Source organism: Anas platyrhynchos, chromosome 8, assembly GCF_047663525.1.
Source record: "Anas platyrhynchos isolate ZD024472 breed Pekin duck chromosome 8, IASCAAS_PekinDuck_T2T, whole genome shotgun sequence".
Taxonomy (NCBI): Eukaryota; Metazoa; Chordata; class Aves; order Anseriformes; family Anatidae; genus Anas; species Anas platyrhynchos.
The window spans coordinates 21772431-21796149 of NC_092594.1; positions in this window are offsets into that span (position 1 = coordinate 21772431).

The window sequence follows — 23719 nt, forward strand, 5'->3', positions numbered from 1 at the left end:
TAGTGTTTAGACCGTGAGAGACTGAAATTATTTGTTATTGCTAAGAAGGTGCAGCATAATTTACTCACCTGAGAGGCTGCTAATGTCTTAAAACTCCTGCAGCTTTCCACAGAGACGTGGAAATACTGGAGCAAATACTGCAAGGGGCCACAAATTTTATTAAAGGACAGAAGCATTTGACATATGAGAATATGCTGACAGAGCTGTCACTGTTTGGCTTAGAGAAGGGAAGACTTCAGCTCTCTAACAGGAGGATGGAAAGAAAATGAAGCCAGATGCTTCTCAGAGGTGTGTGGCAATAACATAGGCAATGGATGCAAACAATAACAAATAGTATTTTAACTAGATAAGTCCACAAGTCAAAAACAAATTAAAAAAATCCATCATGGTGAACATAAAGCTTCACAAAGTATGACCACTGGATGGAAGTCCGGAATGACGGTTACTAAATGATTAAAAAAAAATATCTTGCACAAGTTTTTTATATTTGGTGTTTACATGTCTTAAAAATCTTTGGTGTTAAGATGTAATTGATTCTTTTAGGAACAATCCTTCCTTATCTTGCAAATAACTTTCCTTTATAATCACAGTCAACATCTGTTCAATACTTATCTAGGTGTGATGGTTATCAAGGAAATTTTCATCCCAACTGTTGAATGGGAAGAGTAGATTTCTGTATTAATACAAATAAAAATAAATAAATCCCACATGGAGTGTCTGAGATATCAATCCAAACACAATAATCTGTGTTTTATCACTTCGACTTTGACCTAGTGGTCCCTTAAACATACCCTTTCTTTGTCTGTTAAACATTGAGATATACCCCAGTGCAGTTCTCCAGTGACATGACAGAAATGAGCCTGAGTATTAGAAAGTGAACAGTAAACAGCAGTAAAATGAAATCAGGCACTATACTCAGTCAGGAAGACCAGTTTAATAATTCAAATGCAAAAAAAAAAGACATTTCTAAGAACACAGAAAAGCATGTTTGCCAAATTTTTCACTTTCTCAAAAAAGTTTTCAATATTTGGGATGTATTTGTACCCCAAATTATTTTAGAATAAATCTAGAATATGTAGACTTGTATTATTATAGAATAAATTAAACATAAGAAATAATACTAGATTTCTTTTTTGTTGTTGTTGTTGTTTCTTAGTTTTGGTTTGATTTGTTGGTTTTTTTTTTTAGCAATAAGAGGATTGTCACTGTCATTTGTGGACAGCCCCACATGTCCTTTAATATCCAAAGCATGAGTAGCGGAAAAAAACGTGAATGTTATATTTACAAACAAATTAAGAAAAGTAAAGGTTTTGCACCTTTTAAAATCAGGTTCTTCATTTATATTTCCTCGGTTTATCTCAGGAGAGACATACATTCAGAAACATAAGACTGTATTAGCACTAGATACTCCATTCACTGACAGAAGAAGAAACTTTTGAAATGAAAATCCAAAAATCCCAACAAAAACAAAGTGAACAGAGATTAGGTTGAAGTAGATATAGTTGCATACATAGAGTGAGCTAAATTAATTCAGATTTAACACCTTGGCTCTGCACAGTCTTGACTCAAAACCAGTCAAAATATGTAGCTATGAATATTTCAGTTTAATTTTAACTTGTCAGGTGGCAAATTGCCTCAAGAAGCCACAAGCAGCTGCTCAAAAGACAAAGAAAAATTAGAAAGAGACCCAACAAAGGCAACTCCCCAAATGCTGCCCAGCTCTCATTATCAGTGCTCTTTATGTTTCTGTCTCTTCAAAGCTAAGAATACCAATCAGTTTTAATGGCTGAAAAGAATTATTCAGTCTGTTTAATAAAACTGCCTTCAAGACATGTACAGGCTGTGACAAAGTTTTCTAATTAAACAGTTTCATTAAGTATCAGAGCATACCTTTCTAAATCCCAAAGCTGCTAGCTCAGGGCATGATCCTCCTCCTACTGAACTCCAGAGGAGCAGGATCCCCTTATTTACATCTCTCCCTGTTCTGGACATTTTCAGAATCAATAAGTAAAAGTTATTCTATGTTTCGAAAACCATACATTCTCTTTGGAATTCTCTGGGTAAATTACTTATTGATTTTTTCGCAGCACATACTGCTGATTTTCATACATCTCAGATTGTTGTGGTTTTTTTTTTTTCTGGCATCTTGTCATGTAATCATAAAAAACTTTCATCTGATAATATGGATATGACCCAAATTTATAATGTGTTTGAGTCAATATACACTTAGACTGTCTTAGAACACCAAGATTGTAAGGTTAGTATAACTAACGAACAAACATTATCGCTAGATGCGTATCAATCACTTCAGAAGACCCTAGATGAAGACAAACTGCCTGAGATGAATATATAAAAATAAAGTAACTGGCAGGTCTGTGAGGGAGGAAGGTGAGGTTCCTGCTAGTCACATGAGGAAGACCTTTGAATAAGGGAGACTCGAGCCCTCCACTTGCCATGAGGCTCATTTTGGGCTGTGTGGACCCTGTTGTGGTCCCAGTGCAGTGCCGTAACTCCCACCTGCCTTCCCATATCTGCCATCTGCTCATCTGAGTGAGCCGTATCTTTGGCCCACATGCTATGATGTCCGTGCCAATGAAAGAGGTTTGTTTTAGCCCCCTCAATTAAATTCATTCCCTAAGTCCCTGCTACTTATATGCTTTCACTTTCCCTGTATATAGCTTGAATCACAAGTGTTGAAATGCCATAGAGAAACTCCACCTACACCCTTCTAACCTCAGCTGAAGCTAGAAGCATAAAAAATTGGACGTATAATATGTCGTGGGTGTATTAGAAAGAGTCCAGAGGGGGACCACAAGGATGATCAGAGGGCTGGAGCACCTCTCCTATGAAGAAAGGCTGAGACAGATGGGGATGTTCAGTACAGAGAAGGGAAGGCTCCAAGGAGACCTTATAGCAGCCTTCCAGTACCTAAAGGGTCCTACAAGAAAGATGAAGAGGGTCTTTTTATCAGGGAGTTAGTGACAGGACAAGGAGCAATGGCTTTAATCTACAATAAAGTAGGTTTAGATTAGATATAAGGAAGAAACTCTTTGCTATGAGGGTGCTGAGGCACTGGCACAGGTTGCCCAGAGATGCTGTGGCTGCCCCATCCCTGAGAGTGTTCAGGGCCAGGCTGGATGGGGCTTTGGGAAACCTGGTCTAGTGGAAGGTGTCCCTGTCCATGGCAGGACCTTGTACCCAGATGGTCTTTAAGATCCCTTCCAATCCAAACCATTCTATGGTTCTACGAAATTTCAATGGTGTAAGTCAGGAAGTCCCAGGAACACCCAAATGTTACTCGTGGGCTCTGGGCAATTCCCCATTTACACATGAGCAAACTTTCTGGAAGCAGTTGTCAAGCAGCCACTGTCAGGTCCTCCCTCCACATGTCTCTAACAGAGTCTGTACCCTACACAGCTGTGTATCTGTTTGTGAGGATTTTCAGCTGAACTGACAGGTTATAGTTCTGGATTCAAAATACGTACTCTATGTGGTATAAGGTATTGCTAGAATTCTCCTATCCAGCTTTGAAAAGCCCAAGCCTTTAGAAAGACTGCCATCAAGCAAGTGTACCAAAGAATTTAAGACTTGGAATGAAATAATTTAGAGAAAATGAAGGTCACAATCTAAAAACCTTGAACACTCTAATTAACCTTCCAGAAGAGTCTATTTCTCCCTATTTTTAAAATAAATAGGAACAACACGCAGACCAATGGCAATCTCCCTAGTAAGCAGGAATGTCTGTGTGACTCAGGGAAGATATTAAGGCTGCAAGTGAGAATATGTAATAGGTCGAAGGAAAGCATCAGGGGAAAGAGACATGTCTTCCTGCATCTGTTCATAATCAGCATGACTAAGGAGAACAGGATCTGTATTATCAGTTACATCTTTCCATGACGTTGTTCCAAGCTGTGCAAAATTTTAATGTTGCTTAATTCTTTCACTAGGAAAATCCATCAAGTTTTTTTCTTTTTCTTTTTCTTTTTCTTTTTCTTTTTCTTTTTCTTTTTCTTTTTCTTTTTCTTTTTCTTTTTCTTTTTCTTTTTCTTTTTCTTTTTCTTTTTCTTTTTCTTTTTCTTTTTCTTTTTCTTTTTCTTTTTCTTTTTTTCCTTTTCCTTTTTCTTTTCCTTTTCCTTTTCCTTTTCCTTTTCCTTTTCCTTTTCCTTTTCCTTTTCCTTTTCCTTTTCCTTTTCCTTTTTCTTTTTCTTTTTCTTTTTCTTTTTCCAGGAATGGAAGTTCATGTTTAAGGAGATTTTTTTTTATCTCCCCCATCTAAGAGGGAAAAGAAAATAAAGTTTTTTTCCATAACACCATATGTGTTAAGCTGGAGCAAGCACGTGGCTACTCCCTATGGACTGCTTTAACTAGAGAGGAGAGATCCAATGCATCAGACAAAAACAAGCTGGAGCGACCCATCCACTCACGCATATAAATAATATAGACTATGAGACATTTGTGTGAGCACAGAGATTTCTGGAGGGCACTTTTATATTTTGTTTACATCTAAAAATATATATAGTTCCTTAAACAGCTGCCTCATGATCCCCAGCAGTTTGTAAATATAAAAAGAAAGTGACATTTGCTTCAAAACAGCTAGTAAATTATATATCTCGAACAAAATCTAGCAACTCTGCTTAGATTTACAGTGCAGTGAAAACTTCATCAATCTTACTATCCTGCACACTAACTTTCCTGGTAATGACCAGTCTAGATTCTGAGGTGGGAAGAAAACAGGTTTTCCTTCCCTGAGTTTTCCCAGCAGCTGACACCTGCGGTGGGGCAGAGCCACTCCTGAGCTGAGATCTCTCCTAGTGCCCCTCATGGCCATGGTTCACCCAGCGAGTTGTGCTTGCATCCCATGTCCTCTGGAGGACTATGGTTGAGGTGGCCCGAAAAGCAGGCTGGAAGGCATGGACTAACCTCATGAGCCTTTTCTGTCACATGCCCTTATCTCCAATCACCCCAGCAAATTCCCACTGAACACCCTGGATGCCATGCTGCTAAGGGGCTTTCTGGAAGGGTCCCATGAAACCTTCCAGCCCCAGAACATCCCTTCGGATCTCCCCCAGCCTTAATCCACCGCCCTCTTTCAAGGATCTATTCCATCATTATGGTATAGCTTAAATTTTGCCTGTGCTGCTGAGAAATCTTGAATTACTACTTCTGGGAGTTTTGTTGTTGTTGTTTGGCATGTTGGTTGGGTTTGGTTTTGCTTTTTTGATCGGTATTCACTTATCTCAAAGGCATATCGTTTGTAGGTTTACTTTTCATTCCTTGGTCTTATTCGTATGAGCTTAGGAAGGACTTACATGCCTGAACACTGGTTTTTTTGTTTTGTTTTGTGTATTTTCCAGATACAGCAATTGTTATAAATAAAGTAATTAATTAACCTTGTTTGACCGTACCTTGATGATATTAAAATAAATTCATTCTGAGCAAGCTGCTTTGTCGTGGTATCTAGATCGTTCCCAAGCCTCCTCATTATTTACCATTTCATCGGCCCTCTATCATCTCTACATTTTATCAGCAATGTTTTTGCACTACTTCTAGATAAACATACAGAATAGCTTCTGTCTACTGTTAGTCCATGTAGACCTCAGCTGTAGGGGGAAAAAAATGTAAAAAAAAAAATAAATTATTCTCCAGAAACTACATCTTCAACTGTGTCAGTCACTTTTTAATCCAATTAATGTGAATTTCTCCTATATGGTATCACTAATTCTTTTATGGAATGTAATACAGACTAGGTTAAATGCCTTACAAAAACCTACTGAAGTGTATCATACTGACCACTTCCTTTACCATCCAAATTTGTAATCTCATCATGATTAAACAATTCTTGCTTGGCGAGAGCCTATTTCCATAAACCGTGATTTCTGGTGTTTATTCTGTTACTATCCTTTTGTTCCGTTTTCATTCAATACCATATTAAATCTTGCATTGTTACCCATGATTGATGTCATGTTAGCCAAGCTGGAAATATTCAGATGACATGTGTACTTTGTATATGGATGGTTGCTCTTTTAAAATATTTAACCATGTTGCAATTTCTGAATCAGTATTAGAGATTTTATCAGCATCTACCAGACACCCTGTAATACTGCAAAACTTTCTTCTGCTAAAGCTACATCAGAACCAGATGTAGCCAGACATGGTTCTCTCAATATCTTTAGATTTCTTATCATATTGACAGCTATGTCCCTTCTTTGTACCTTTTTGTATTCTTTTTTAATTATTATTATTTTTATTTCTAATTCTTTGCCACTGTACTGGAATGGATGTTAATCTGGATGTGTTTTTTTTTTTCTGATTTTTTTTTCTCTCATTGCCAATTTGTGGCATTTTGAAGGATTCCATTCGCAGTTTGCTCTTTTTATTTTTAATTTAATGAAAAAAAGTAAATCATTTTGTGACTGGCTGACTGCCACATGACCACTAAGCCTCTATCATCTTTAACCAGTCTCAGATGTTCCTACCCTGGCCTTGACTGGCAGCCACCTTGTGAAGCCTTTGAGCCTTTGGAGGCACAGCATATCTATTCTCAGCACCTTACCTGAGACCTGACAGTAGTACAAGCTACTGTCAATGAATTTTTGAAAAATGAGGTATGTTTGTGGTTGAGCATGCAAAAGCTTCACCCATTCTGAAGTTCATCTGCATGTGAACTGCAGTTCATCAGCACACCTCACCCTTCTAAACACAGAATTTCAGCCCAAACTAAGCCAGGCTAACAGCAAGCAAAATGGAAGGAAAACAAAACAAAGCAAAGCAAAACAAAACAAGAAAACAAAACAAAATGCAAGTTAAGAATTCAGCCTCCTGAAGGAGGCTCTGAGGTTGTTTGTCCCATTGTAGATGAGATCTTCTGTAGGTATCTTCATATCTTCATATTCTTCAGGGAAAATAAAACCAGTTCTTCCTTAAGATGACAGCTCATTAATGTGTAACAAAAACCCAAACTCTTAGTGCAGTCAAAACATACAGAGACTTTACTGTCCCATCCTGTTTTCTGGTTATGATTCTGGTAAGAACATTTGTGGCAGAGGGCAAGTCCACTTTCCACTAAGTTTGCTAAATTAGGCTGATATCTTGAAAATGGTTGTAAGCTTCTCCCCTTTTCTGCTTTATCTGTAGCTGCAGAGACAGCCCGCAAGAATAGATTTCATTTCTGAAGCTGGCCAACAGTAAGTTTTGTCCTGAACTATATTTATTTTTGTGTTTCCTAAAGTTTCTAGTGAGAGTATCAAGTTTAGTTCTTATCAGATAATTACACAGCACTTGCCTCCTGAGGCAATTTTAAATCAATCTCAGGAAAGGCAGTAACTATACACTGTAGATAATTATAGTCCATTAAAGTACCTTAAGATTAGATTCAGAGATCACTAATCACACAAGGTCATAAATGTACTGCACCTTTCTGAGGTGGTGTCTGAATTTTGATGTATAGCCCTTTTGCAGGAAAAAAAATATTTTCTAGGGTTTTTATTGAGTAAAATGTCAGAGGCAAATAGAAAACTAATTAAAAACATGCTAAATTATTAGCCTAAAAGTGATATCAATTCTAACCAGTCAGTCACAGAGAGAAAATCAGAGCATAAAGCAAGACCATCATTTTAAAGATACTCCTGACAAAACATGTCATATTTTATATTTAAAATAGTGTCTCACCAAACGCCTTCCCTACTTCAGGAAAATGGCTTCTTTAATTGCTGTGAGAGATGTGTGAAGTGTGCTTGACAAGTATTTGATTAAATGAAGAAGCTTCTTTGAGAGTCGCACTGATAGGAAATTTTCCATCTAAGTGTTTTCCCTACAGCAAAATATCATTTTTGATCAAAATATATAAAATCCATTAAAAGCATCAAAACAAATCTATCTGAAGTCAGTTTATCCCAAGCTAAAACTCTCCCTTCATTCTTCGATCTCATAGCGAATAGCACTTGGGATGTCCCATCACCATTTTATGTCATTTTTCATGGTTGTTGGTGACTACCAGCAACAGCCATTGGGGTTTTTGCTGTTGCTGTTGTTGTGGGGTGCTCCTGTGCCAGTGCCAAGGTCCCAAGTACTGCAATGCCCATAGACTCTTAGTCAGGAGGTCCCTGCCCACAGACGTGTCCAAAGAACAATGTCTGGTGGGTTTAGAGGCGACAGCTTGGACAGAGTTATCAAACCCAAGAAAAGCTACACCCTCAGGCTAGTGAGTTTTATTTCTAAAGGTAAGCCCTGTGTTTCTAGGAAAAATGGAATGACATAGCTCCAAAAGGCTTCCACTGAAGTCACCATATTTGTCACCAGGTCTCTTTTCTCATTTGATGGCTTATGCAATACATTTCATCATTATCTTTGCTGTATGGGAATCCTGTCTGAGATCTTCCCTTGCAGCCTCACCTGGATGCTCTCATACCTGGTCCAACCTCTCCTGCCACCAGCCCATTCAGGTTATGCACACAGCACTCTCAGTCACCCTCAGTTTGGAACTTGGCACTTCAGTTTACGTAAAAGGACCGAGTACCTGTCAGACTTGGTAGCAGGGCCAACTTCATCAATGATTTTTATGAGCAATTTATAAGGAGCATTGGCCACAGTGTTGTGGTAGAGATGTCCACATATACTCCCTGCCTTTGGATGGCAAATAAATACACCCATGTTTGTTGTTAGCTATTTATCAGGTCACTATAAAAGGGCATAGATACGCCATAACTGAAAGATTTCAGTGCTTAAACAGTTTCATCCCTGCCTTGCAGCAGAAAATCTCCAGAAGTATTTCAGAGGTGCCAGCTTCTATAGTGAATATCTGCTAGCAGCCAGCAGCTGAATGCAAACCATCTGACCTCCTGAAGACCACCAAAGGTGGGAGCTTTCTGATACACATTTTCATCTGTCCAAAATTTAAAGATGGAAGGTATTAGACAATGGGAAAGTAAAGATTTATCCTACAGTCAAAACCAAATCTTGATCTGATGTAATTGTAACTCACCATTGCTAATCCTGCAACTACATGGGGAGTGGCTCCTCAGACACTCACAGGGAGCAGACCGCAGCTCAGATGAGACATCAGAAAAATGTAGCAGGCATGGATCACTGTCAGACCAAGTCAAAACAAAATGTTTCAACAATTTCCAGCTAATATCTTAAGGCCCTGTTCATTCCAAAAACATTTTAAACCTTTTGATCCAATACAAAATGAAATCAAATTAAAAAAAAAAAAAAAAAAAAAAAAAGATTTTGCCTTGGGACAGTCATCCAGTTTTGCTTTGGCCCCAGATATTAGCATCACAGAAATTGTGAATTGCTTCCATATAGCATGAAATGCTTCATTAGTGCCATATACCTGGACTAAGTCACCCTTTACTGGGGACTTTCCAGACCTGTTCAGGCCCATCTTGGCCTATATTATCAAAGCTTCACAGGATTTCAGTAGGTTAGTGTTACTATTTCTGATTCTGCAGTCTAAAGTTGTATACTGGTTCTTCAGAAGCCATCGCATGCTTTTTCCAAGGCCCCAGCTTTCTAGATGAGTTATATTTCAGGTTATCCCTTCTGTAATATTTTGTGGCAAAACAACAATATAGGTTTACAAAGGCTCCTACAATGTTTTAGAAACTTGTCTGCATCCAGACCAAAAATGAGTAATGATAAAAATAAAAAGTTCATATATTTGTCTGCCTTGCCCAAACTGCCACATTCTTTGAGACAGAGATTCTCTGAGATATTTCAAATTCCTTTTATTTGAAACAAAATAACTGACTTCTTCATAATGCAAGAAAGCTTCTTCTGGATACTCCCACAGAAAGAAACTGTCTTCAGAGACATTGAGGCAGGTTCTTTTATCTATACTGTGCATCCAGATCTGAGTCTTTAGGAGTTTACCTATGGTCCACTGCAGCAGTATTTGTCTCACCCAACAGCAGGCAATTCATCAGATCGAATCATCCACACCTTCTACAGAACAGACAAACAGGCACTCTTAGACTGTACTCATCTAATTTTCTTAGACAGGAGATTAATTTGTGATACAGTAGCTTTCTAACCTCAGTCAGAATCTATGAAGTGTATGTATAGAAATATCCCAAAACCACTGACTTCTTTTGCACACAGAGAATTGGCTCATTAATTTTGGGTTGCACATAATTAAAAGACACTAAAAAGCCTGAAATGGCATGACTTTCCTTATTCCTATAGTGAGACAGCTAATGCAGAGAATGTGGCAGCACTTTCATTGAAAATGACTGTTTTTGAGGGCTGGAATTAATTGTTTGTAAACATGTTGTATATTCAATAACTTGGTCATGCAAGGGTCAGAAATCAGAAATCTTCAGTGCATGTTGGAGAATATTTGTGCGCAAGATCATAAACTGGCATTTCAAAACAATGAAAAAAAGATCATTTCTTATATTTTATTCCAATTCCACAATTCACGCACACACTTAACATTGCAAACATGAGCAGCTCTATTCATCAGTAAAACTACTCAACAGTATGCTCAGATTTTCAGACAAGTCATTATAGGACTGGGAGCTTAGTTACCAGAATTTAAAGAAAGGAATACAGAAAGTAATATTTTATTTTATTTTATTTTATTTTATTTTATTTTATTTTATTTTATTTTATTTTATTTTATTTTATTTTATTTTATTTTGTTTCGCTTCGTTTCGCTTCGTTTCGTTTCGTTTTTTAAGATCTGAATGTCCTTAGAAATTACTAGCTGCTTTAACTTTCGTAATTGGGCTTTAGGATGCTCATCTGGAATATATTATTAATCATGACTATTATAAATGTGACATGGTAGTGACTGAAGTTCCTTGGTGAGATCAGGGTTGCATTGTGTTTGCTCTGTACATTTCAGTAAGTAAAAATCACATTCCCTAAAACATTTGCATTCTTTGAGAGATGAAGCAGATGAAAGGTAGAAGAGAAATAGGCACAGTTAAGTAATAAGTCTGTGAGTAAATAGAAGGCTTGTGATAAAATCAAGAGTAGAATCGAAGTCTATCACATCCTAGGTCAGTGCCTTATACACAAAATCATTACATTCTAATTAAAAATCTTTGTCAGCAGTAATTGAATGTAGCATAAATCTGGGATGAGTCTGGTTTCTATGAGAATGCTATCTAAAAATAATACTCTGAAGAAAATTTTAAGCACAAGGAGGAAAGTCTCCTGAGAACAAAATTTATCATGGAACACATCACCATTTGCTGAACATTAAAGAAATTAGCACAGTGATATGAATGAGGCTCCAATGAAGTGAATAGGAAGACTCATACTGAAAGCTGCTGTCTCATACTCTCCGCAGACCTAGGCAGAAGTGGCTTTTACATTGCATTTATTACATTATATCGCACAGGTACACGAGTAACATTTCGAGGGTTTTCTCTGCAACACTTTAACTATGTATTTGAAAAGTACGATCAAGATCTGAGGGATCAACAAAGTCCATCACTCCAAAAAACATCACACTGGAGTAACATCTGTATCGATACAGATCCATGAACAAATACATTCATTCATTCATGTGACAATGCAACTCAAATGGAAAACAATACACTTTGTATTACTAATTACCCATTTGCCATCCTACTGTTTTAAGTAATCTGGGATAGGAGGTAGCACATAGCAGTAAAAAAACAAACAAACAAACAAACAAACAAAACGAACTCACTGTATGTTGAAAAAGGCAGAAAGAGTAAGGGCAGATCTTAGAGGAGTGCAGTGTGTAGGCACAGCACTACACTGTGATGTGCAATGCAGGAACCAGAGTGAGATGAGCACAGTAAGACCTCAAAGACTCTGGACAAAATCCAACCGAGCTTCAGCTGTCCTTTATTTAGAAGTAGCTAAGAAAGAAACTGAGAACAGAAATAAAACCCAGACATCCTCCCATGCCTCTACTCAGGAGTGGAGAAGAGCTTCTGTCTGTGACACTGGAAGAAATATATATGATATATCATATATGTATGTATGATATATATACATGCAGAAAATGGATATACACCATAACAAATTACCCAGATGTTCAGTGTTCAATTTCCTACTCTGCATAAGAGAAATTAAATCAATCTCTTTAAGAAATGACTGGGAAAGATTATCTTCACCTTGTCCAACATGGAGAAAAAAAACACAAGGAGATTACTGGGCACAAAGAGAGAGGAAACAAGAAATATGGAGCTTTGCAATGTAGTGACTTACAGATTCATGTGAGTCCTGGTTCTTGTCCTTGTGCCAAAGGCTATTTAGGTATTTCAGCTAACCACTGTATAATTTGAAAGGGTTTTACAGGGAAGAAGTGCAAGTTCTTCTCTGTGCCTGTCTTAGACACAGCCAGGGGAGACAATACTACAGAGCCCTGTGGACTTCTCATGTTTCTATAATCAAATTCATGTTTGCTGAGGCTGCACTAAAGGGGTTCACTAGCCTTGCTTCTTGGTTGCCTGCAAAAAGGCAAGCAGCAATCTAACACCGTGGGAAGATAACAGTATTTATCATGGACACCTTTCATTTCAAACTGCATTTACTTCCTGCAGAGGGCTATACAATTTCCATTTTCATAATATTTCATTTAAATACATCCCATGTAATGGTATCTTGGTATTTTAATATCACATCACTGGTAAATGAAACTTTCATCTCATCTCATTCAGTAAGAACAATGTTTGCTTTTGGCCTAGAGCAGAGAATAGTGATTGAAACACTTGGGAATTCATTTCAAAGCACTTTGGAATGCATTATAATGGCCACATCCTCTCCTTCAGAAAACACCCACAAACAATTCCAGTCCATAGGGTGCAGTTTCTGAAAGCATCCAATTGTCAGAAACTGAATGTGTGCCTAAAGGAATGAATAATTAGGAATACAGCCAGCAAATTGGCACAAATGTTGAACATGAATAACAGTTGTCTCAACAAGCATTTACAATTTCCTTTCATATTGTCAGAGGCAAAGATGAACACAGGATCAATTTTCAAAGTTTTAACTCACTTTGATTGGATCATTCATACAGTACTTGATCCACCTTAATTCCATGAGCAGCAATATTTCTCTTTGTACAACACAGTGGCAGAATCATCATTAAAAACTAAGATGGCCAAGAGAACAAAAAATGAAAGGGAGATGTTGCAGGCAGAGGCTGGGAAAATGTGTTTCATATTGCATCAAACTGAAGGAAAAGGAAGCAGACATTAGTTAATGATCAGGATAAACTTTTCTATGCTGGAGAATTCACAAAAGGTAGTTAATCCACTTTAGAGATAAGGAAGATCATATCTACATCATGATCCAGGAATTCCTTAATCTGAACAGCTCTCAAGGATTTGTGATCAGGGCAGTGAAATCTTCCCATTGTTGCATTACAGGCAAAATATTTCTTTGCAAAGATCTATTATCCCTGTTCAGAAACAAACAAACAAACAAAAAACAACCAACACACACTAGAAATAGAGTATCTAGGCTCGTTTTACCTCCATCCATCGCCCGGAAGTGTTCACCAAGCCTTTATCACTTGAGAACTTGCAAAGATCACCATTGAGCCTTCCCTTTTTATCCAAACTAAGATGAAGCATTACTTTCTTTGGAAGCTAGGTGAAGGAAATTGCTAGCATAATATTTCTTCTGCTTGAGTACATCTTCAGGGTGCCCTGTTTTTACTGCTTAAGTACACATAGTTATGTTGCAATGGAGTATGAGTTTTGAGGAATAAAAACATAAAGAAATGAGTTGGAACAAGACATGAGTTCCCGTAACACACAAACTGAACAGGTTTAGCCTTGAAAAACAGGTAACAGAGGGAATCTAATCCCATTCCGTAAGTGACAAAGAGACCTTATAAATTCATCTAAGAGCTGTGATGAAACTAGAAAACAGAATCCATGACCAGCTAAACAAAATGGGCAATTAATAAACATAGCTTCTTTACTGCAGAAGTGCAGGATAACTATTACCAGCTACCAGTATCTTCCATGTCTAGAAATGATTGACAGGCTAAAATTTATTGAGAATCATGATGAAGTAGCTAAGAAAACTCTTGAAGCTCAACTACAATAGAAGCCACCAACATGAGTATTATATATAAAGGATAAAGCAATATGTGGTGATTTTTTTCTCAAACTAACACTCTGTTCTTCAAAAAATCTCTTAGTATTCAAAAAGACCATTCATACAAAAAAAATTGTTTGAAATTTTTCTGGTAATTTCTTTCCAGTGGAAAGTTTGTCTCAGGTCAGTAACACCTAAGTATGCTAGAAAACTTGTGTTTTCAATACTTTAAGGCTTTTTCTCATGAACACTCAGAATTTAAAGGATTTGACCATAGAGTTTTTGTTTTGTTTTGTTTTTGGTTTTTTTTGTAATATTTAATTTTTTTTTAGGACAAAATAAAACTTTGACCAGTTTAGCATTACATTAAATAAGATACTACTTAAATAAATATCCAGATGCTGTTGGTATTTCCCTTGTGAAAATAAATACCTCTTTTTCTAATCTGTCAAAAGCCTCTTTGAAAAAGATTAATGTGAAATCATGTATGAATATGTGTATACATATAAAAAGGAAAACTGTTTCAGAACACACAAAGGCTGTAAACATACAACCTCTTATAGAACTGTCTCCAGTTGTTTAATCCTCCACTCTTTTCAGATCACTATCCAATATAACGGGTTCTATGAGAGCTTCTAGTGTCTCTAAAGCAAAGATATCCCAGATGTTTTAAATCATCTTCAGAAGTGACTTTCCACCAAGCCAGAGCAGGAGCCCTCAGAAGGGCTGCTGACACAGATCAGCCTTGAAGGGAGGGTGATCTAATAGAAGGGCAGAAAGGAAGGTGGAAGATAATCATGTTCTACACTTGTACAGTAATTTGCAAAGAGATAACCTGTCTACTGTAAAGATCATAGGGAACTGTCTCAGTATAAGTACTTAGCACTTTATAGAAAGGGGGACTTTGCACGTACCTTATGGCAGACACTTAAAGGTTGCTCATCAAAAATAGATACTAGCTTGCAGGACAGTCCAGAAATTTGCTACTCTCACAGCATATTTCCAATTTTAAGCCTGTGTGTCTCCATATCCTTTTATTCAACAGGCTCTTTATATGCCATATGTTCCTGTCTTCAGATGAGCTTTGAACCTCTGCCACACCTACCACCATCTTTGGAAGATTTACTAAACAAAAGAGCAGAAAACATGGTAAGCCAGTTTAGTTTCTTGTGTATAATTATAACAATTGTGATGACAACTCTCTATGATATACATTTTTTAAGGGAATCAGATTGATTTTTAAAATAAAATATTATACAATAAGCTTACAAAAAAGCAGTGATTTAAAGGAGGGAGGATATCTCATACAAATAAGATAGATATTCATTAAAAATACTCCTCTCTTGATCTCTGATCCCAGAGATTCCCTTTACCGTATAACCCAAGGAATGTACAATGAATACAGCTAAAAAGAATATTATTGCTTTTCAAGTATTTAAAATAAGTTACACAAACAAATAGTCTTAAAATGAAATGTGGATGTGAAATACATGGAGGAGATTGGTTTGTTTATTTTTTTTCTGGAACCTTCATGCCTGCATTGGAGAAAACCTGCATTTAGTATAGTATTATATTTAGTTCAGAAACAGTGCAGTCTATAGCCTTTTCCTCTTTCATGGTGGAAAATTCCGTGATCAAATTCCAAAGAATGCAATTGTCCTAGCCATAATGAGTGGAAATGGTTCAGAAACCAGAGTGAATCCTGCAAAAAAACATTGGCTATCAAAATAGCTGTCTGTATGAGAAAGCCAGTGCAAAGACGAGAATTGCCTGCTGGTTTTCACGCAGTTTGCTGCAATAGCTATTGTAGGGTACGTAGCGTCATTATTGTATCCATACCAGCATACGTTAATTAAGTTTAGAGTGTTGTTAGATTTTTGTTTTAAGTAACATATTCTGTATGAAACACATCCAAAGATAGGAGGGTTGGATGGAGATTGGAAAATTTACAGTTCAACTGATTCTCCAAAGGCTCATGCACATCAAGGTTAGATACATTTTGTGAATTTAATTCATAAAACAGACTTGAGATCCTTTTGTGAACAGATACTTGTCTTTAGCTACAAATTCCACAGAAGCAGCCATCCGTTGTCATATTCTCACTCTTATCTTTTTATAGTTTTCTTCTAAAATGAAAGATCAAATAATATTTTTTTAATCATTAAAAAACAATCAAAAAATTAAACTGATTTTTCTTTTACTGGAAACTGCCATAATTATATACATCATGTTGCATGCATGGTCTTTAAATTTCATTGCTTATATTTTTCATGTATATATATTTCTTAATTTCTTCATTCCTGCAGTCCATGAGACTGTCTCTCCGCTCTCTATCCTTATAGAGAAAGGGTAGCTGCAGCAGTTGAAAATGAGGATATTGATATCACTGAAATTATACGAAAGATGTGAAAACATTAATCAGGTAGAAAAAAAAAAAAAAAAAAAAAAAGAGAGAGAGAACACAAAATAAAAGAGCCTTTTTAAAACAAACTTAAGACATGCAGGGCAAGCATGGCTCATAATTTTTCAATATTTCATGAACACAATACTAAGTACTTTCACATAAATAACAAAGAAAGAATCTCCTTCTGGATAAAAATTTTGGTTTTGGGTGGGGTTGGTTTGTTTCTTTGTTTTACGGAATCACAGAAGAATGATGAATCATTTCCAAAGGAAGAATTTCTGTTTGGAAAAAGAAAGGTTCAGATTAGTTTATTGGTCTTCATGAATGCAGGATTTAATAAACTCCTCTATGAAGTCCTCTATATACTCTTCCAAGAAACAATGCAATAGGTCACTTGGTTCATCAATGGAGGGATTTAATTACAACATAAATCATATTTAGCTGTCTTATCTTCAGCATATTAGCTTTCAAACTAAATCCTCCATGGTACAATGACTCGCTTAGCTTTGTACTGATTCCTTCAGGTGAAGAACTGGGCCAATAGTTTGGCCCAATAATTTTCTAGGTTTTGCTAGTGTTCTCTTACTGCATCAAATTTATCCCTATGTTTTTTTTCTGAAATGGTCTAACAGAGATGAATGAATGAATCTGCATTGCTGCTGTTGTTTCTCATCATCAACTTTACACTAACAAAGTCCAACAGGATAGCATAATATCCTTGTTCTTTCACTCTTCTCCTTTCTCTTCATATGGAATGGTAGCTATGTTTTGTTCTTACACATATTTGTCTGATAAAATAAACTGAATAAAATTTGCATGGAGAATCAATGTAAGATCCAACCCAAGAGAAAGATAAATATTTGAAGGCAAATAAGGCAAATTTGAAGGCAAATAACGTTTTCTGAGCCTCCTGCTAATCCACCATACAATTCATTACAGAATGAATCAGAGCTATATTTGTCCTTACTTAATTAGCCCTCAACAGAATAAATTGAACAGAAGAAGATAGCCTGGATGATCCAGCTGTCTCACAAGAATGCCCTGATAGAAAATAAGATATTTTAAACCACTGGTGGTACCATGGCAGCCTGTGAGCAACATAAAAGAAGTGATCTCGGAAGCAGATGACAAGCAGGAAGGCAACAGCCACCCAACCCACAACACCACCAATCCAAGGTGTCTGCCTTGGTCTTAGATTTTCTACATCCCTGCCTTGGGTACATTAGGTCCCTATTGCTCCAAAATTCAAGAGCTGACTGTATAACCATGTCACTGCACTGATCCAAATCCTAAACTGTCAACATGGGGTGATTGGGTTGAGGAGATATATTTTCCAAGCATAAAGAAGTTGTCCATCCAGTCCTAAGCTTTTTGAGACACTATTAAGCCACTGCTTATGTAACTGGTTCTGTCTACAAACATAGGACACGGATAAGTATCTCATGTTTTTATAGGGATAAACAGGTTGTAGATCTTCCATCCTTGGATATAGAGAGAGAGCAAATGCGCAAAACTCTGAGAAAGTTAGAGTGACTCCAAAAATTAGCTGTGCTCTGAGTGAAGGAAGGAACAAATGACCTCTTGGGTCCCCTTCCAACCTAAAAGGTTGGAATGAATCCAATGGAAATAGAATAGAAATAGAATTAGAATGCTGAAAAATTGTGTGCTCCTTGAATTAAAAAATTGAGCTTTACTACATGAAACAATTCCATTTTTCATGTAGGCCACACATCATACTTCTGTCTAAGATAGTTAATAACAAATTCCCACTCAAAGTAAAATTTGCTTTCCACTCTTCTGTAAAGCAGTAGGAATTTATTATAAAATGCTTGAAACCATGTATTTAAAACCAACTTACACATATGTTTGAAAAGAACATGTCCTGATATCAAGTGATATAAAGCCTTTGTTTGTTTGTTTTTGGTTTGGGGGGAGGGGGCAGGGAGGTGATCACAATACTGGATTTTAAAGTACAGTCTATTTTAAAATACAATACAAGCCTAAGATGGCAGGCTATTTGAGGATGAAAAAGTTGGGCATAGCATGAAAACCTTGTAAGGCCTATGGGTCAGTGAAGCACAACTATGTAATGTCTCACTGTGAAGGACAATCTCTCTTCTAGTCATGAGTTCTATCATTGCGTAAACAGTGAACCCCCAGGAAGACAACTGACCACACAAGTGACATTTGTTACATTGAGATTGACATCTCTTAGTGCTTGGATAAACCTCCCCCCAAAGCCCCATGACATCACTAAACTAAAGGTCGCCATGTTTACAAGTATTGGTTCAGTAACATGATTAACATGCTTACATAAAGCAATTGCATTTTATTCTTTTTTTCTGGGACTTACACTTGCATGAAATTCACACACTGTGGAAAAATGCTGTGGGATATTTTTCAATTCTCAGAAATAATGTTCCACCTGGAGTGAAGAAAATAACCTGAACCCTTCAAGTTACTATCTTTTCTCTGAGTTATTGAATATTTTATAAGAATTCCATAACAAGGTTGTTGTAAATGTTTGTGCATAAAGAATGATGATATTGATTTAGTTCCCATAGTTATAAAATATAAACCAACTACCAAAGAACAACTATTCCCAATTTTCAGTTGTTGTATTTTGTATTCCATTTCATGTTCACAGGCTGGTACAACACATCTATTTATGTTGTTGGCAAAAATCTTTACTGTATCATGGGAGTTCATTATGGGTGTTTTCAGGGTACCATATACATGAACCTTTCCCCTGGAATTGTAATTCATCACCAAAATATGAGTGATGAGTATAACAATGATTTGTACATATTTTGTATTCCCTATATGTATCATTATTTATCACAGACATACAAGGACTAACCTGCACAAAGGCAGATTATCCCACAGGTTTAGATTGAGTCTTTTTGCCACGTATTTGCTGCATTTCAAAATGAAAACTTTTTAAAAGTACTGAAAGAACATACAGATTCCATTTCAAAAATAAAAAAATCAGAATACACATGTTCACCTAATTGGCTAAATTCATTCCTGGGGAAGTCAGTAAAATTACTTTATATACTCAATTTTCTTCTTGTACCAACCAACCTATTTTGAGTGCATAATATGTAATTCACAAATTCATTTCATTTAGCCAATGAAGTGGGGTTTGACAGCCCTATCCCTTCTGTATCCTAGCTGTCCATGGATTCTTCTGGGGAAAAGACATGTAAAGAAAGATACAGCAGGATGGACTTCCCAGGAGATGCCACCACATCCTGGCCCATTACCTACAGGAACAGAAAACTCTTCCCAGAATTTCCTGGAAATGTTACCCTGTTTTCCTCATTCTCTCTTCACAAATGAAGATTTCCCCCTGCCTTTTTTAATCTCTTCTAAGTACCTACTCAGTATGTGACAATGAGCTCAGGGACTCAGGTGGATTTAGAATTAGATGGCTGCATGACCGGAGAAGAGATATTAAATCCTGTCTTTCTACCTTGCAATCCACCAGTTCCAGCAATCCTTCTTATTTCACCCAAATCCTCACTGAATTCTTTTTTTTTTTTTTTCCCAGTCCTATTTCCTCCCTAAACCTTCCTGTCTCTTCCCCTCCAATCTCAGCACCCCTCCTCAATGGCTTGTTTTACTGCTCCAGCAAAGCTGATTTTTGTCTGCATAAAGATGGCTTCTCATCTTGGGGTCATTAGTACTAGCTGATCAAAAAATAATAATAATATATATATTTTTTAAATTAAAAATATGTTGAAAGCTCCTTTGACTTTGCAAGTCCAAATTCTGCCTTGTGATCATATGCCTACAGTTCTACAATATACAAAGGCAAAAGAACAAATCCTACATGACTAGACCTGTAAGTAGGAAAAGACTTTTTTAAAGATCTTTTTTAACATCCACAATAAATGTAGTTACAAGAATATTCATAATCCTCAATTGTTTTAACTAGCAACTCCCATCAACTAATTCTACATCACTGTGATCTGTTAATTATTAGAGTAAAAATTGAAAAAAAAAATCTGATCACAGGAAGAAGAGAAAAGTAAAACCAACTCATACAAACTTATCACAGCAGCATTTTCATGATGAGTAAAAACTGAAGACATAGAATATAAAGTTAATACAACCCAAATAATAGGGTCATCTCTTATCTATGATGAAATGAGAATGCTACTTTCCTGAAGATGGAGAATGGATTAAAAGCAAAATTAATACCAGAAGGGCAAAAATAAGTTACTCAAAGTCTGAATATTTAATTTTCTTTGGCTTAAACAATGTTTAATTTCAGTTTTATTCTAATATATATATAAAAAAAAAAGAGCATAAAACAGTACCTTTTTAGCAAAGAAAAAAAATGGCAGCTAATATTAAGCTATCAACACGTAGTCACTTGTCCTATACAGCATACACAAAATCTACGAAATAAGATGAGTGCTCAACCATTTCACCAGAACCCAAGCCAGTTTACAGAAATTGAGGATCTGGACTTTCAGATAAAAAATGAAAGGAAAAAGAAATGGAGTGTCAGTTGCTCTTTGTGTGTGTGTGCATGTGTGTGTGCACGTGTGTGTAAGTTAACATCTCAGTTTGGCTTTTGTGTACCTTTTAAAAGAGGAGGGAAGGAAATTCATGTCAAGTCTATTATGCTTTTTTTGCATAAAAACATTGGAATCTAAAATTTCCATGCCCCAACTTGCTAAAAATGTCAGAAAACTGTCAGGTTTTATGTCTGCATAAGAGAAAAATAGTAATAATACAGCTTCTGCAAGAGCTCTGATTTTCATTTGACATGCTGATAAGACAGACTGAGCAAAAATTAGACAGGTCTAGAAATGACAAGGGAATAGCAAACTCCAGCACTCATCTAGGTTTTCAACAATCTACATCCCTTCTGCATAGTTATTAAGATGATGATTTAATTAATAGGATCACAATACATTCAAAACTACCCTTATGAAAAACTATTGCCCATCTTGTTTATCCAGGTGTTCTTAGGATTCCTGAAATAACTCAACTGTCATTGTGTTTTGCTTTTTTCTGGTTTCCATTTGTATTGTTTTATTGTATTACTGTTCCAATGCTTTTCATCATAATGTTTTAATTTATGTTTAATATATTTTGAAAATCTTTGAAATACCATGCCTACCAGACAACCTTCTGCTTTAGCATAATTTTACTTACAGGGGAAAAAAAAAAAAATAAAAAATAAAAAATAAAAAATGAAAAATGAAAAATAAAGCCAAATCAATATGGATAAATATGGGTCAGGCTTTTGAATTTAACACATCTGAGGAATTCCTCTTCTAGGGTTTTTCACAGATCACTAGCCAGATCATAGAATCATAAAATATCCCAAGTTGGAAGGGACCCACAAGGATCATCGAGTCCAAATCCTAGAATGTAGATGTAGATGTACTCCTGGAATGAGATGTAGAACTACTAAACCACATTCAGTAACAGAGTTGTCTTAGAAGTTGATTCTGGCAATTACTTTAGCAGTGACTGTAGTTCTCCTAAAGTGATATGAAGTTCATGGACCTGAATCATCTTAGAACTTTTGATTGTACACTTCTATGTCATTAACATAATTCTCAAGAGAATTCTTTGTCATGTGAACGATGACACATGAACCATGTCATGTGAACGATGCTGTTTCCACCCAGTTGTATGTTCTCACCAGTAATGAGCCCATATGAAAGTATGAACTCCCTCACGGACCTCTCCAGCCCCTGTCTTGGATCTGTCACTTACCTCAAGATGTACAGCAAAATCTGGACACATTTCAGCGTTGTGGGTCTCCACAATCTCCTTCTATGATTTTCATTCTGATGATTATGTACTGTTAAATAGAAGGTAAAATATGGATTTTAGTAGCATTGGACAATTAAATATCATATATTAGTTAAAAAAAAAAAAAAAAAGTATTTTTGGAAAAATTGCTCTGCAAAGATAGAGAAAAATAATAGCAATTTGATAGTCTGTGACTCATTTTAAAGTTTATACCCTGAGGACAAGATGAGAAAATCTTTCCCTCGTTAGGTTATGTCTTATCTGGATGAGACAGGATGCTTTACAACACCTGGTGAGCAGCATGCTGAGAAGTGGTACAAGCTTGAGCTATAGATGAGAGAGGCAAAAAGTGTAAGTGTCAGAGGTGCTCAAACTGCAGGCAGTTTAGGATCCAGATTTATGCTCCAGACTTCCCCAGGGGAACATCCTGGAACAATGTTGTTCCTGAACAAATCTCTGATGGCATAAACATTCCCCAAACACCTGCAGTTCTGCTTTGTGTCCCCCCTAGAGCTGCATACACATGGATAGGCACCATGTTCTCATCTTAGCTCAGTTTAACTCCCACGTGCTTCAGATAACTAATGCAACCTGTCATGTCTAGAGCACACCCACCCAGGCAGGACTGAACATACATGTACATGTATATGTATAGGGAATCCCTCTTCCCCACGACTTTTTGCCTATAAGTGCAAAATCAAAATATGGGATGGTAATACAGAGGGTATCTGCCATGGTGTACATGCTTGTACAGCCTCCTCTTCTTCCTTAAAACTGAGGCCAACAGTTGTGCAGTATGGTAGTCCACTCTTCTTGTATTAAAGGCTGTGCAAGATTGATGGCGTTATATGGGACTTTAAGATTTATGGGGTTAAGCAGAAGTGGAGTACATGTACAACACCTTCCAGCCATTTACTTGGACAGGGTGGAAAGAGGCAAAGGTTTCTGTCTCTGCTCTCACAACAGAGCACATTGTACAAAATAATAGTTTTATTAAAAAGAAAAATAAACCTGCCACCTTCCCTTTCCTACTCAGGCAAATTACATGTACAAGCCATGGAAGAGGAATGTTGAATGGTGCTTTCTTCAGCATGTACTGATAATTGGTTAAATAAGAAGGAGCTAAAACTCTTCAGAAAAGGCTTTCTCTTTCCCTGATTTTGATTTTGAAGGGTAAATTAAAAGTTAATATTCACATGTAGCAGCACAACAAACATTTTGGTGTGTGCATCGCTTGGAAAGATTCTCAGTGGATTACAGCACACAGGATTTGCCTTTTTGATGAGGTTTTTGTGGTTGGTAGAATATATCTTTTAATAGAGTTAGCAACATTGCTTGAATTATTTGTCAGTCATGATTAGCACTGACACAACCATGCAATCAACAAGCTAACAAGTGCATCATCTGTACTGTATTATACTAAAACTATTTCAGCAATATAAATAATGCCTTGCTTGAATATCTTTGGTAAGGAAAGGGTAAATTAGTCAAACTTACATT